At 32.4% G+C, this 14052-nt stretch overlaps 1 protein-coding gene across 3 annotated transcripts in view; it reads right to left on the bottom strand.

The window, feature by feature from the left end:
• LOC106665264 overlaps positions 1-14052 on the bottom strand; it is a 182912-nt gene that overhangs the window by 117954 nt on the left and 50906 nt on the right. For all 3 annotated transcript variants that reach the window (XM_024226760.1, XM_024226762.1, XM_024226761.1), the window contains one exon: positions 5922-5968. The gene's annotated coding sequence lies outside the window, so the exon portion shown is untranslated. The remainder of the gene's footprint in view (positions 1-5921; positions 5969-14052) is intronic.

Below are 14052 nucleotides of genomic sequence, written 5' to 3'. Positions count from 1 at the left end.
TTAAGATAATTAATTAAGGTTTTTGGTTGAGATAAAAAAAGTTAGTGAAACATGCGGGATTCGAACCCACGACCTTCGGCTAAATACGCCGCTGCTCTACCGCTTGAGCTATCGTGCCTTCGATCCCTTCAGACACTAACTTCTCATCTCAACCCCACCTTTTGAATTTTCCCTCCTTTTTGCCATTTTTCAAATGTCGTGTAATCTATTTGATTATCGGCGAAAAATGAAATGGTCACGGAGAGCTTTAGTAAAGTATACTTCATTTTGCTTATTAGGAAATAATATTAAATTATGAAATATTAATATTATCTTAAACATTTATTAGGTTTCGTGGTCCGCTTGACCAAATAAATTCTTTTCAATTAAGGTTTTTGGTTCGAATCCCGCTTGTGACACTGACTTTTTACCTCAACCAAAAAACTTAATTAATTGATAAGAATTTATTTCGTCAAGCGGACCACGAAACTTAATAAATGTTTAAGATAATATTAATATTTCATATAGTTGTTACAATGAGTTCACATATTTATGAAAGAGACGATACTACATCCATTTCCTCTGGTAGTGACGTTGGTAAGTAAGAGAAATAAAAATTTTCGCGGAAATATTGGAGTTTTTTATTTTAGAAATAAGACCCATAACTGTTAGAAAAAAGACAAATTTTTAAATCGGACGAGGAAAGCAATTTAATTCATTATTAATTCAAGATTGTTACAAACTAAGAAGAGGATTAGAATCTTGGAATTAACTGATTCAGACTGATGAAGACGACGTTACTAATTTTCGATCACATTATTAAAATAACCATCAGCAAATTAGGAAAATCAAAACAAATAATGGCAAAAACTGGAAATATTATTCCGGCAAAGAAATTTGATATGGTGAATATACTGCCTTTATATACCATGTATTTACCACGAATACCTCATTATGCTAACTATAAAGGAGAAACAAGTTTAAAATAATTTTCTTTATGTTTAGTTATCTTAACGAATTAATTTACCTTTACGCATGTTTACTCATATAGCCTTTTTATATAACTGAAATTAACTAAAAAATCCATTTCAGTGAAGCTAACGTCCTTACAATTATGTACTTAAATTTCCTCTTGTTTTTATTTCTTATAATATGTGATTTTCGAAAATGGTATAAGTTCATTTGGAGTAAAAATTCTTTTTTTTAAATAATTTTAATAATTATTATTACGTAATAAACTTTAAAAGGTTATAGAGAGTTAAAAAAACTCTCGAATTGATTAATGGTTGCTAATATTTTTAAATTAACATAAATGCAACTCTGAAATATCTCGATACATGAAAAATGGATTTATACCACTTTCAAATATAATAGCTCAAATTATTTTTTTAGAAAAATTGATATCATCTTTTAAAAATGCGAGGTACAAATAATTTTTGTTTGTTTTAACGGAGGTTCGCAACCTAAGGTTATCAACCCTCACGGTCGTTGAAAAAACCTCATTTGTAAGTATTTAACCTTTGCGGCCACCAACGCCCCTATAACTAATTGAAAAGTACAAATTCAAGAAATAAATAACAGGTATTTCATTTTTACATTTTAAGAGATCATTAAAAAACACTCATACACATACCTGGACAATATTTTTAGGGTTTCTACTAGAAAATACGGCAAATGTAAATTAAAAACAGCGGGGTTTCAACTTTCTACATATTTGGAAGAAAATAGGTCGAATTGTACAATACTGGCTAAGTGCAGAATGTATATAGAAGCAGACAAATGTCTACTAGGGATACGAGAAAGTCTGCGGGTAGGAGGCGAGTTAACGCTACGGGGGTACAAATTTCCTCAAAAATTTATAGACGTTAAGAAATACCAAGAAGAGTTACAGTATATAAAAAATTCTAAAAAATATATTCAGAATTCGCCAACACGGGAAACTTTCTCCGCCGACTTTTATATTTCAAGTATAAAAGTTTTGTTAACATATAAAAGATATTCAGTTAAATAAAACATCCGAAGCACTATGACAAAGATCATGATGTAGCATGTTTTTGTAATCTTGGCCTGAATTCACAAGGTCATCTGACTATTACGAATCCTTTTTAAGGAAAACCTTCGAAGTGACAGAAGAGAAATGTTTCTTCGAAAAACTGCCACCATAATTTTTGAAACTTTATTTAATAATTTACGAGGTTAATAATATGAATATCTATTTACAATATTGAAACCAACGGTTGACTCTTACATTCAAGTACGACTATGTTAATTTTCTTCTCTGTGTTAAAGTCGAAACGTTTCATGACGTGAGTGTGAAAATTAAAAGCGCGACGACACTATCACGGGAGTTGGTCTGCTAACCTTTGTACCAGAGTGCTATTTAGAAAAAATATTTTGAAGGTTACGAGATAAGAAACGAAAGATAACTAAATTATTTGCCTTATTTGGTCATGCCTTTTTGGTCATCATTGGAATTTTTTTAAAAATCGATCAATCATTCGTAATCACGAACAAGAATTCTCAAAATAACGGTTATTTTGTTTAGTGTGTTAAAATTGATAAGTTTTGAACGAAAGTGTACGTTTTCAATACTAGCACGCATTTATTACAGTATTCAATAAATACTTTTAAGGTAGACTTACACTGAAATGTGTAAAAAAAATCTAAATGAAAAAAAAAACAGTTTAGATTCAGCAAATAGGCATTAAAAAAGATTTCATCAGAATAAAATTTAATACAATCTAACAACTTTCAAGAAGCAATCATTGAATAGATAATTTTGGATTTTCAGTTTTGGGCTACTACTACTAATATAACAGATTGAAAAATCAACCAATCTTTCCTAATCGCAAAAAGAAAAACTGTACTTTTTGGGTTTTGTGTGTTAAAATTAACAGGGTTTGTGACGAAAATGTACATTTACGAAAATAGCACGATACTATTTAGTTTAAGGTGATAATTCCACTGAAACTACCTACTTTTGCAATTCATTTCGGTAGACGTGGTTGTAGAACTCATTCAAACTGATGATGAGCTAAAAGCTCGAAATCCGGCCGTAGATAAACAACTTACTGTGAGTAGGAACTAAACTTTAAAAGGGTTCCACTGAAATGTTCACCAAAGTATCGAAATGAAAGCAACAATTGAAATGTTAGAAAAGAATCCTAAAAAAGGTAATTAAAGAATATAAAACTGAATATCATCAAACGAATTCAAACAAGGTTTTTTTAAACAGATAATCGTGCAATTTTGGGTTTTTAGTTATATTTGACATCTTTACAATTTAAAAAAATCAATCAATCTTTCTTAATCGCAACAAGAAGTCACAAAACTACTTTTTGTGTTTTATGTTAAAATTGTCAGTATATGTGACAAGAACGTACATTTTCGAAAGTAGCTTGGTTCTATTTATTTAATACTTTCAAGGTGACATCTCCACTGAAATGTTCACAAAAATATCTAAATGAAAGGAATAATTAAATGTTAGGAAAGAAATCTGAAAAAAGGTAATTAAAGAAGGATAAAATTGAATATCATCAAACGTCTTCCAACAAGATACTTTTAAACAGATAATCTAGCAATTTCGAGTTATCTTTGACAATTTTACAATGTAAATAAATCAATCAATCGTTCTTAATTCAAACAAGACATTAAAAACTGTGTTTTAAAAGTGAGAGGTTTGACGCGGAAGTGTACATTTTCGGAAGTATTACTCGAAATTTAGTAAATAAGTTTAACGTTTGGTTTCCATTGAAACAAAACATCTAAAAGAACAGAACAATTTAGATTCATAAAATAATCATTAAAAAGGTGGTTACATCAAGATAATATTCATTATCATCAAACGATTTTCAACAATGCCCTATCAAACAAAAAAAGTTGTGTTTTTGTCTATCTTTGGAATTTAATAAAATATTATTAATAAAAAAATCGTTCTTAATCAGGAACAAAAAGCCATAAAACTCAGCTTTTTTGTTTAGTGATTTGACGAAAGAATACATTTTCGGAAGTAATACTCGGCCCTAGCTCTTTAGCATTAGCAACTCAGGTCACTATTTAGTAAATAACTTCAAGGTTAGGCTTCCATTGAAATGTTAACAAAATGTCTAAAAAGAACATTTTAGGTTCAGAAAATAAGGACAAAACAGATGATTACATCAGGATAAACTCAAATACCATCCAACAACTTCCAACAAAAAATCGATCAATCATTCTTAATAAATTATAAGACGTCACAAAACTGTGCTAATTATGTTTTGTGTGAAAAGTGAGAGTTTTTGTGACGGAGGTGTACATTTGTGGAAGTATTACTCGACACTAGCACCTACTCGGGGCACGATTTAGTAAGTAACTTTAAGGTTACGCTTTCATTAAAATGTTAACACCACATCTAAAAAAGATTAATTTAGGTTTGAGGTTACATCAGGATAAAAATCATTATCTCCAAACGTTTTCCCACAATGCACTATCAAACAGACAAGGAAGAGAATTTGGGGTTTTCGTTATCTGTTAAATTTAAAAAAAATATCAATCGTTCTAAATCGCGAACAAGTCATAAAACTGTTTTTTTAATGCTAAAATTGATAGATTTTTGACAAAGAGTACATTTTCAGAAGTAATACTCCATAGTACTAGCAACTCAGGACACTATTTATTAAATAAATTCAAGGTTCCATTGAATTGTTAACAAAATGTCTAAAAAAAAGAAAAATCTAGATTAAGAAAATAAGCATAAAACAGAGCGTTACATCAGGATGATTAAGTACCACCAACAACCAACTTTTAGACAGCTAATCTGGCAATTCTGCTTTTTATTTAACTTTGAAATTGAAACAACATCGATCTCTTGTTCTCAATGAGTAACAAGAAGTTATAAAACTGTGATAAATCTTTTTAGTGTTTTAAAATTAAGAGGTCTTGCGACGGAATCGCACATTTTCTAAACTTACAACTAGCACGGTCTATTCAATAAATAATTGTAATGTTAGACTGGTGTTGAAATGATCACAAAAAATCTGAAAGAAAGGTAGTAAATTCCAGTATCATCCAACAAGGCAAACAAGGCACTTTTAAGCACATAACCTAGCAATTCTGTATTTTTGTTTTACTTTGTAATTGAAAAAAATAAAAAATAACGATCAATCGTTCTTACGAAAAACGTACGAGGCAGTCGAAAACCTAGAAATAACTTTTCTGTAGCATATTTTGTAGATGGAAATATTTCGAGTGGTCGTTCACTTATTTTTGTCCCTAATGACACAATACCATATTTATATTGTGCATATAATATTTTTTTATTCAATTATAAGCAGTAAGTATATAACGGATATACTTGTTTAAACAAGTGGGACAAATTAATTAACAAGTTTAACGAAAATGTCTTACGGTTAGGTTTAAAGTTTCTAATCGATTTTAACGACTTAACGATTGTTCAAGCATAAATTTCATTTGTTGGAAAAGAACCACGTTTAACGTTCGTCATGTCGTAAAAGTGATTTTCTCTTTAAGAAGGGGAAAGTTGTCATCTGGCCATCATCTGGCGAAAAAAATTCGATGCAATTTCAAAACTGTTATTGAATGGATTAGCAGACATGACGTGTCGATTCATGAAGAACACCCGAGAGATTTGTTTTGAGCTCGAAACCTCCCGTGCCATATGGTCGTCCTACTAAACATATATCATACTTTTACATTCTGACATTTGAAAGGCAATAAGTCCTTTTTTTGAGTGTGTCCCTTTTAATATTCAGATGCGAGAAATCGGGGAAAGATGTATTCTTGGGTATTCTAATTCCCGGTGAGTTATTTTCGAAATAGACGCCGAATCTGTTTATAAATAGCGGAATGAAAGCTAACGGAATTCTTATGTTTAAAACACGAACATTATAAGGAAGGTTGATTTTCATAAATAGTAATAAAGAATTTTAAAATAAAACCTTTACCTTATCCTTGCGCTGCTTCTCGCCCCATCACCGCTCGTCTCAACAATCTGAAACAATAAAAGAAATTTATATTTTTAAGCAGCCTAAGTGTTTTTGGTCATACTTGATACACTTTACAATAGAATTCTTTAAATATTGGTTAAGAGTTTTCTTAATTTTTTCAATTAATTAAATTTTTTAGTTGAGATAAAAAAAGTCAATGTCACGAGCGGGATTCGAACCTCGGCTAGATAAGCCTCTTCTCTACTTCCTGAGCTATCGTGACTTCGATCTATTCGGACACTAACTTCCCATCTCAACCCCACCTTTTGAATTTTCCCTCCTTTTTGCCATTTTTCTTCTTAGTATTCTTAATATTATCATGAAGAACTGGGGAATCTGTTTTTTAATTATTCAAATAATTAAAAATCAGGAGTACCCCATTGCTTTCTTTTCGGTCCCTTATTATTTCTGATTTTTATTGTTGCTGAAGTTACTGGAGTATTCTGCATAATTAAACTGTTTATTATTTTGACGATAAAGTGGGTTGCCATGTAATTGGCTGAAAATGAAGGCCCAATAATACATCAAACCCCCTTTTTAATTGACTTTGATTGATGCATAAATAATAGTCTTAAACTTGTAATAATTGCTTTACTTTCTATATCCAAAAAGAAATTTATTTCGTTCTATATTTGTAATAAATTGTATTTTTTAATTGTAACTTTGACTCGTGTCCCAATTTTGCAAACATGTAACATATTACTAATGAGTAATGAGTGAAATAAATTGTTTGAATTTCTAATGTTCAAGTTGCTATAAACAGATTTTTCATATTTTTACAGTATATTCCGCTCCATGATCATGGAGGTGGTACCCAAAAAAATTCTGTGCCAAAACTTGAATAAATGTCAGATAGTTCGACTAAAAAGTTGATCTCAAGTTTGAAGCAGTTTTGTCTTCATGTCGAGACTTCGGATCACGTCATGACTTTTCAAATTGAAACATAACCAGAAACAACTCAATTTGTATTGTATAAAATCATTAAAAACAAAAATGAGCCTCAAGTGGACCTGTAGTTTGATGCTAAAGTTGTTAAAATATTATCATGCATTAATGTCTCTTGTAGTTTTATCTGTTAAAATATATAAAAATACAAATTTGAGAGAAAATTGCACGTTTTACATTTGCAAAACTAAAACGATCATCTACCTTAAGCCTCGGATTACCAGATAAAGTGGTAGTTTAAGCACAAAAGTTAAGGATTACTGAAATCCCTATTAAAAAATGCATATTAGAGAGAAAATCCTTATATTGTCTAAGAAATGGGAATTGCTGTATTTAGCAAAATTAAAATGTTTGCCATCGATTACCAGGCAATAATATGCGTAAACTTTGGCACATGGTTTTAGACATTTATGCTTTATACATTTAAGACGCCGCAGCATAATAATGACGCTGATTATGAACGAATATACGAGAGAAAATGCTAGTTATATCATTTGAAAAAACCTAAATTGCTGGAATTCGTCGAGTCAAACAATAAAAGTGGAATCGTGATAACTTGCCTTATAAATTAATAAAACTTTTTGACTCACGAATAATCTGGATCACGGTATGGTTTTGATGAAAAACAAATTCAATTGTCATTGCCAATCTTTCGACTTATTTTGGTCTTTGTCAGATCAAAACCATCTTAAATTTATCTACAAATTGACGTAATGTATTTTTTAATAGCAAATTTCAAATTTCTTAGAAGCACGACTAAGTCCCAACATTGCCAAGGATTGTAACATTAATGAACTTAAGATATTAGAACTCAAGAATCTATCTAAAGCATGGACGAAGGACGAATGACCGACAGTTTTAAGATTTACACTGAACTGAAACAAGGTTTTCTTCCGTCACCGATATTGTTCTCAACATCCCTGAATAACTTGCACGACTTTCTAGAAGGAGCGATTTACATCGAAGATTTTTGTGTTTGCCAATGACATTTTTATATTAGACCCTGTAAAAAATTATAAATAGTCTACAAGTTTGCTAAGAAAAAAAATGAGCGTTTGACGTGAAAGCAATAGAAGTAGCAGAATATAAGCATGTATGGTTGATACTGACTCAAAATACACGACATTTTTAGGAAAATGCTATTATGTACTTCTCCATTTAGAATTTGCTGTGTTTGGAACATAATATTCCAGCCTACTGCTAGATCAACACTAAGAAATAAAAGTAAAGTAATTCCTGTGATACAAGAGAGCTTAACATAACTCGTTGGGTGTCGTGGACCAAGGTTCAAACTGCTTTACAATAATTTCTCCATATTATTCACAATTAAAAGTCCAAGGGCAATGCCGGGATTAGAACTTACGACCACTAGACAATACGAGGGACGCCCTAACCATTCGGCCAACATAGCGGGATTCGAACCCACGACCTTCGGCTAGATACGCCGCTGCTCTACCACTTGAGCTATCGTGACTTCGATCCACTCGGACACTAACTTCCCATCTCAACCCCAACTTTTGAATTTTCCCTCCTTTTTGCAATTTCTCGATGGCTCAAGTGGTAGAGCAGCGGCGTATCTAGCCCAAGGTCGTGGGTTCGAATCCCGCTCGTGATACTGACTTCTTTATCTAAACTAAAAACCTAAATTAATTGAAAAATATTAATTGGTCAAGCGAACCACGAAAACTAGTGAATTTACTCAGAGAGTTGCAGCGATGACCATTCGTAGAACGAATTTTCATTATGCGATAGCTGTAGTCTGCACTTTATTAGTATCATATTAGAGGTTTACCGCAGTTAAAGTATAGCTTAATATGGACCAAAGAAAGACATAGCACTTTACAATCTGTCAGAAATTGGCACGTTTCGCTTTATTGCCAAATTGTCCAATATTAAAAGATTATCGCAGATAAGGTTTAAGAATCCAAAATTAAATTAGAACGAATTTTTGGAAAATAATCGCAGAAATTATTTCAGTACAGGATGAGGACAATGAAATTCAAAAAGTATTTGGTAAATGTATTAAATCATTACTATTTATTATATGGATTTATTTTGGTTTACGAAAATAGATTCATGCATATGTATTATGTAATGAAATAACTAGATAAGCGTAGACGTTCTCATGGCAAAACAGTTAAACAAGAAAATAAAATCCGTCAACAGGTCTCGATTATCTTTTAGTTATTCATCCAAACAGTAATTATTTAAACAATAATTTATATTAATTAAACTGATAATTCGTTTCTATCTAGTTATTGAGAAAAATTATCGTTACGTTTTACAATGCAACGATAATCATCTATTATGAGTTACTGAGTCACTTCCAAAACCTCACCACTGACAAGTCGAAAAATAATTATGTGCAAAACTAAAATGAAATAAAATTTCCTTACTAAGACAAGGCTTCCTGAACTTCCCGTTGAGTTTATTTTTGATGGGATTCCAGCCCAGAAGGAAAAGGGGATTGTGCCTGGTTTTATCTCTATTTTGCATAACTGGTTCTCGGTCAGCTCGAGCTATGACTTCCTCGGATAAAAATCCATTTACGGAGCCGAACCACCGCACCGACCGTGCAAGATGCGTTAAAACGATCCGTGAAAAAGACTTTTTATGAAGAGTAATTTTCTTGTTGATCGTACGATTCGCTTTGAAAAGGGCCACCGCATTGACAGTAAGTGATTTGCCATGATCATTAATATTAAATAAATGTTAATTGTTTTAATATTTATTTAATATTAAAAAATTTAGTATTTCACAGCTTCCCAACAGGGAAGTATTGTGATTATTGGCCCTAATTGACACAATTTCATTAAAAGCAATCATTTTTATTCCTGCATTATATAAATTTTTCATGTACACTTAATGTCCTTGAGCTATGAACGTCCCGAGGAGCTTGAGAAAATTTTAAGATTCGTCATAACTGTTCTGTTTGTCTAATGATTCACAGATCTACTTTCTGCGCTTGGTTAGGATAAATACATTGTTTACTTTCCCTCTGAGGCCCTATTTCACTAAGTTGGTTTAAACTCAGTTCAGTACTGAACCATTCAACTCACCAAATTTTTTTTTTTTCAATTTGTCTTGAACCGAGTTCAAATGATGATCCTAGTTCAACTTTGAATGGCCGTTGAGCGTAGGTTAAACGAAGATGAATGAAATCCTTTTCATAATAATAATAAAACCTGTATGTTATTAAACCAATGTCAACTATGAATAAGTTGCTATAACCGTACAAAGAGGTTACAATCAATACTATGAATTTATGGTTGAATTAGGATCAGTTGAACGTGCCCTATGCTCCCGTTTCTGAACTTGGTTCAAATTTTGAACGACATAAGGCTGCCTTTTCTTAGGTACAAGGTAAATGTTTTGTCAAACGGTTCAAAGAAGAGATTATTCTGTATAGTAGCTACAGAAATAATAAACCATGAACCATAACAAATCTAACAATAATATGCAATCGGAAGAAAGGGCGAAGAAATGGAAAAAAAGCTGTGAATTTATTGTGAGATTTTTTCTTGGGGTGTGGGGGGAGATGAACATGTAACTTCGTCGTTTCTGATCATTTTGACCACCCTCGCACTTTTGTCAGAAGAATGTCAGACGAATTTAGGCTTGGCAATGTTGGCCCATGGACATCGAAGCACTGATTGACGACTTCTGATTACTGAATTATATAAGCTCGAATCTAACATAAATGTACTTATGCACACACTGGTACAAAGTTGAACACCGGCAATTACAGTTTTTGTACCTTACAATGAGTCCCAAAATCACCCACCCCAGGTGCTGGCATTCCGGGATCAGACCTTGGTCTCATCCGGCCAGCCACTAGGGGTGGCCCCGGGTGCCATCAACAGCTAGGTCATTTGAGCCCACGACGCAATCCGTTCTTACATCACGCTAAAAATTCATTCACCCTCAACAGAAGCTAGGGTCACAAACTATCATTACTACATACAATAAAACAACCATGTTTCTTCCAAGAATCTATAGGGGACTGACCCAGATAATCGCTGCCATACTCAGGTATAATTTTCGGATGGTATTCCTACGCGCTCTCTATACGGAGCCAAGGAATTATAAGTTACAATTAGGTGGAACACATTGTGCTATCTTTCTCTGCATGCCGGACTGCGCGGGCTTTGGTCCAAAAGTGATAACCTCCCATGGCCTATTCTTAATCGAGTGAGGATGAAACTTCTACAAGTCAGGTCCTGACTATGCAACTCACTAAGGATTTTCCTTTCTTTATTATTACATTATAATTCATACTGTGATATTGTATGTGTTATGTACATATTACCATAAGTGATGAATGAACGATATATTATATATTAACAAGATCGAAAAATAATAATTGTTTAATAATAATAACCTGTAATCAAATTTGGTAGCTGGCTGTAAAATAAAAATTATTATAACAACCGATCTATAGTTTTATGATCACTTTCTCTTATCTAGCAATACAGACACGAACGCATAAAACTAGCATTAAAATATTAAAGTGAATAATTTAAAAGCTGTTAAGATTTAAATTTAACGTAATTTTAGCAGTTATTAAAGGTCATAAAGTTTTTACAGTAATTATATTTACATTATGACTATCTCCATTTTACTACTTCTTAAGATGATCGTGGTTGCTTCATTTGTGTTTGTCAACCGATGCGTTTCGTCATTGTAAACATAGACGGTCTTAAGAATTGTAATTAATTCCACGGTAAAAGCATCCTCTTGAGCCGAACCAATCTTCGCAGTTGATTTACTGTCAATTAAAATTCATACTTAATTATAATGTTTAATTTGAACGAGTCACTTTCATCTCTTTTCTGATGGAAGAAATTATTCGAATAACCAAAACAGTTACAACTTTTAAAATGATAAAAGAAAATAGGAAATGCACTTTCTTCTGTGAGGTTTTATGGTTTGTGCTACGCAGAATGTGCACTTGCACCTAGATGTCCCATTGCAGGTTTTACAAACCGGTGTTGAGATTTCTATTTCCGTTCTACTTCGTACAATTTGAATTAACTTTTTCGCAACACGGCACAGATTTAATTAAGTTTCATATTCCTACAGATTTTTCTTCGTCTTCTAATGAACTTGAATCCCCTTAGCGTTAGGTATGATGAAGAGCAACCGTCAATTACCGTTCAAACCGGGTTTGTCCACGCCAGCAACAGTGAAAAGTTGTTAGAATGAAGATGATGGTTTCTTTATGATTTCGCCCAAATTGAATGAAAATTAGATCAGGGTAATCAGCGAGCAGACTGATGTTCGTTTACAACTAATATAAATCAAAAGAACCAATTATCAACACAGAGAAATTCAGCCTGACATACCAGACTATATAATAATTAATTTAAATAAACATATGGTGAATGTATGACTGTTTTGCTCTTTTTACCTCGCCTGGAAAAGATGTTACACCTCGTTCTTTTACAAACTTCCATTTCCGGACAATGACCCACTTCCATCGAAGAGAAAATATCGTCAAAAATGAATTTCTTATGGTGAAACATCTGGATTTTAATTGTTCTATATAATATGGACGATTTGGGCGGTAAATTTATTATACTAATATTTCTGGATTGTTTTTGGAAGGTACACATACTCATGACTACTTCGGAATTTAGGTAATATTCATTTCCTTTCGGATTGCAATTCAAAAACACCCAACAAACATTCACAAACTTGCTGCATTTCTTTTTCTATAATTTTTATACTATCCAACATGGGACCAATTGACTCAAAAATGATATGATCTTGGACTTCAACTGCCTAATCCAAATCAACATACCAGTTAAAAGGCTAAAATATTTAATTTGTAATATCAGAGTTTAGTATTTGTTAAAAGATCTTAAGGTTACTGAAAAAAAGGCTGAAACTAAATAGCTAGATGTAGTAAGGCTGATGGACACAGACATAAGTCATACTTGTCACATCAAACAAATCTAAAAGTAAAACATCAAAGTAATTTTTGTCATAGAGAGTATAACAGAAAATCAAAATGTTCTCATTAAAATCCCATGGGCTTTTCCGGGATTCGACCCCAGAGCCTCCGGTGTGGCTCGAGTTCAATGCCGTAACTCGGACATCGCGGTTATGCCTCTCAAAAAATATCCCGTTACTATTTTTATCAACCAAATATTGTGTTAGTAATTTAATTATACTTTTTATCTAAGGTCTTGGTTGAGATGAAAAAAGTTACTGTCACGAGCGGGATTCGAACCCAGAACCGTCGGCTAAATACGTAGCTGCACTAACCCATTGAGCTATCGGGACATCAAGATAGCTCAAGAGTTAGAACAGTGGCGTATTGAGCCGAAGTTCATGGGTTCGAATCCCGCTCGTGATACTAGCTTTTTCATCTCAACTAAGAAGTTACTGGGTTTGAATCCAGCATTCGAACCCGAAATTCTTAAAATAGACTTTTTTTCAAAAACACAGATACCCCAGGGTTTATATGACCTCTGCTTTTGCGAACCCTCGGAATTAAAACCGTCGGAAATGTATTTGAAACAGAAAAACCTTTATTTAAGTGATTTTCTTCACTAGCTCTACTTTTTACACACCGTCAAATTTTATCTACAAGATGGACTAAAAAAATTTAAGATTTATCTCTAAACAAATTCTAAATTCTAAAATTAATTGATAAATATTTTAATCAAATTATTATCCAAGAGTAATTGTCATTTTAGTTTCGATTGAATTAAAACTAATTTTATAAACAGGGAAAATTTTGCTTATTTATATCTACTAAAACAATTTAGTTAAATTGTGTCATTTGCTATTGTGGACTTGGGGGGGGGGTGAATCTTTAATTTGGTTTTCACGATCATGTTCATCGTGAAACGATCATGTATCTGATCACATTCGCTGATTTGATCTGTCAGATGTGTTTCGTTAATTTTGCCTTATTAGATTAGAGAAAATATAAACAAATAAATTCACATTTATCCCTAGAAATATCGCAAAGCTTTGAAAAGGTTGTGAAAACAATATCCTCAACACAATAGTTTAAACTTATATATAACCTCTTATATTTTGGAAAAATTGTTCCCAGTTAGATAACAAGACTCTTATTTGTACCAAATCAAGGCTGGATTACTATGGGGTTTTTTCGATGTAAATAGACCTG

The sequence above is a fragment of the Cimex lectularius genome, unplaced genomic scaffold, assembly GCF_000648675.2.
Source record: "Cimex lectularius strain Harlan isolate CLEC.00 unplaced genomic scaffold, Clec_2.1 scaffold140, whole genome shotgun sequence".
NCBI classification, from domain to species: domain Eukaryota; kingdom Metazoa; phylum Arthropoda; class Insecta; order Hemiptera; family Cimicidae; genus Cimex; species Cimex lectularius.
The sequence above is the reverse complement of the archived record's forward strand: the minus strand, read 5'-3'. Positions and strand labels throughout refer to the sequence as shown.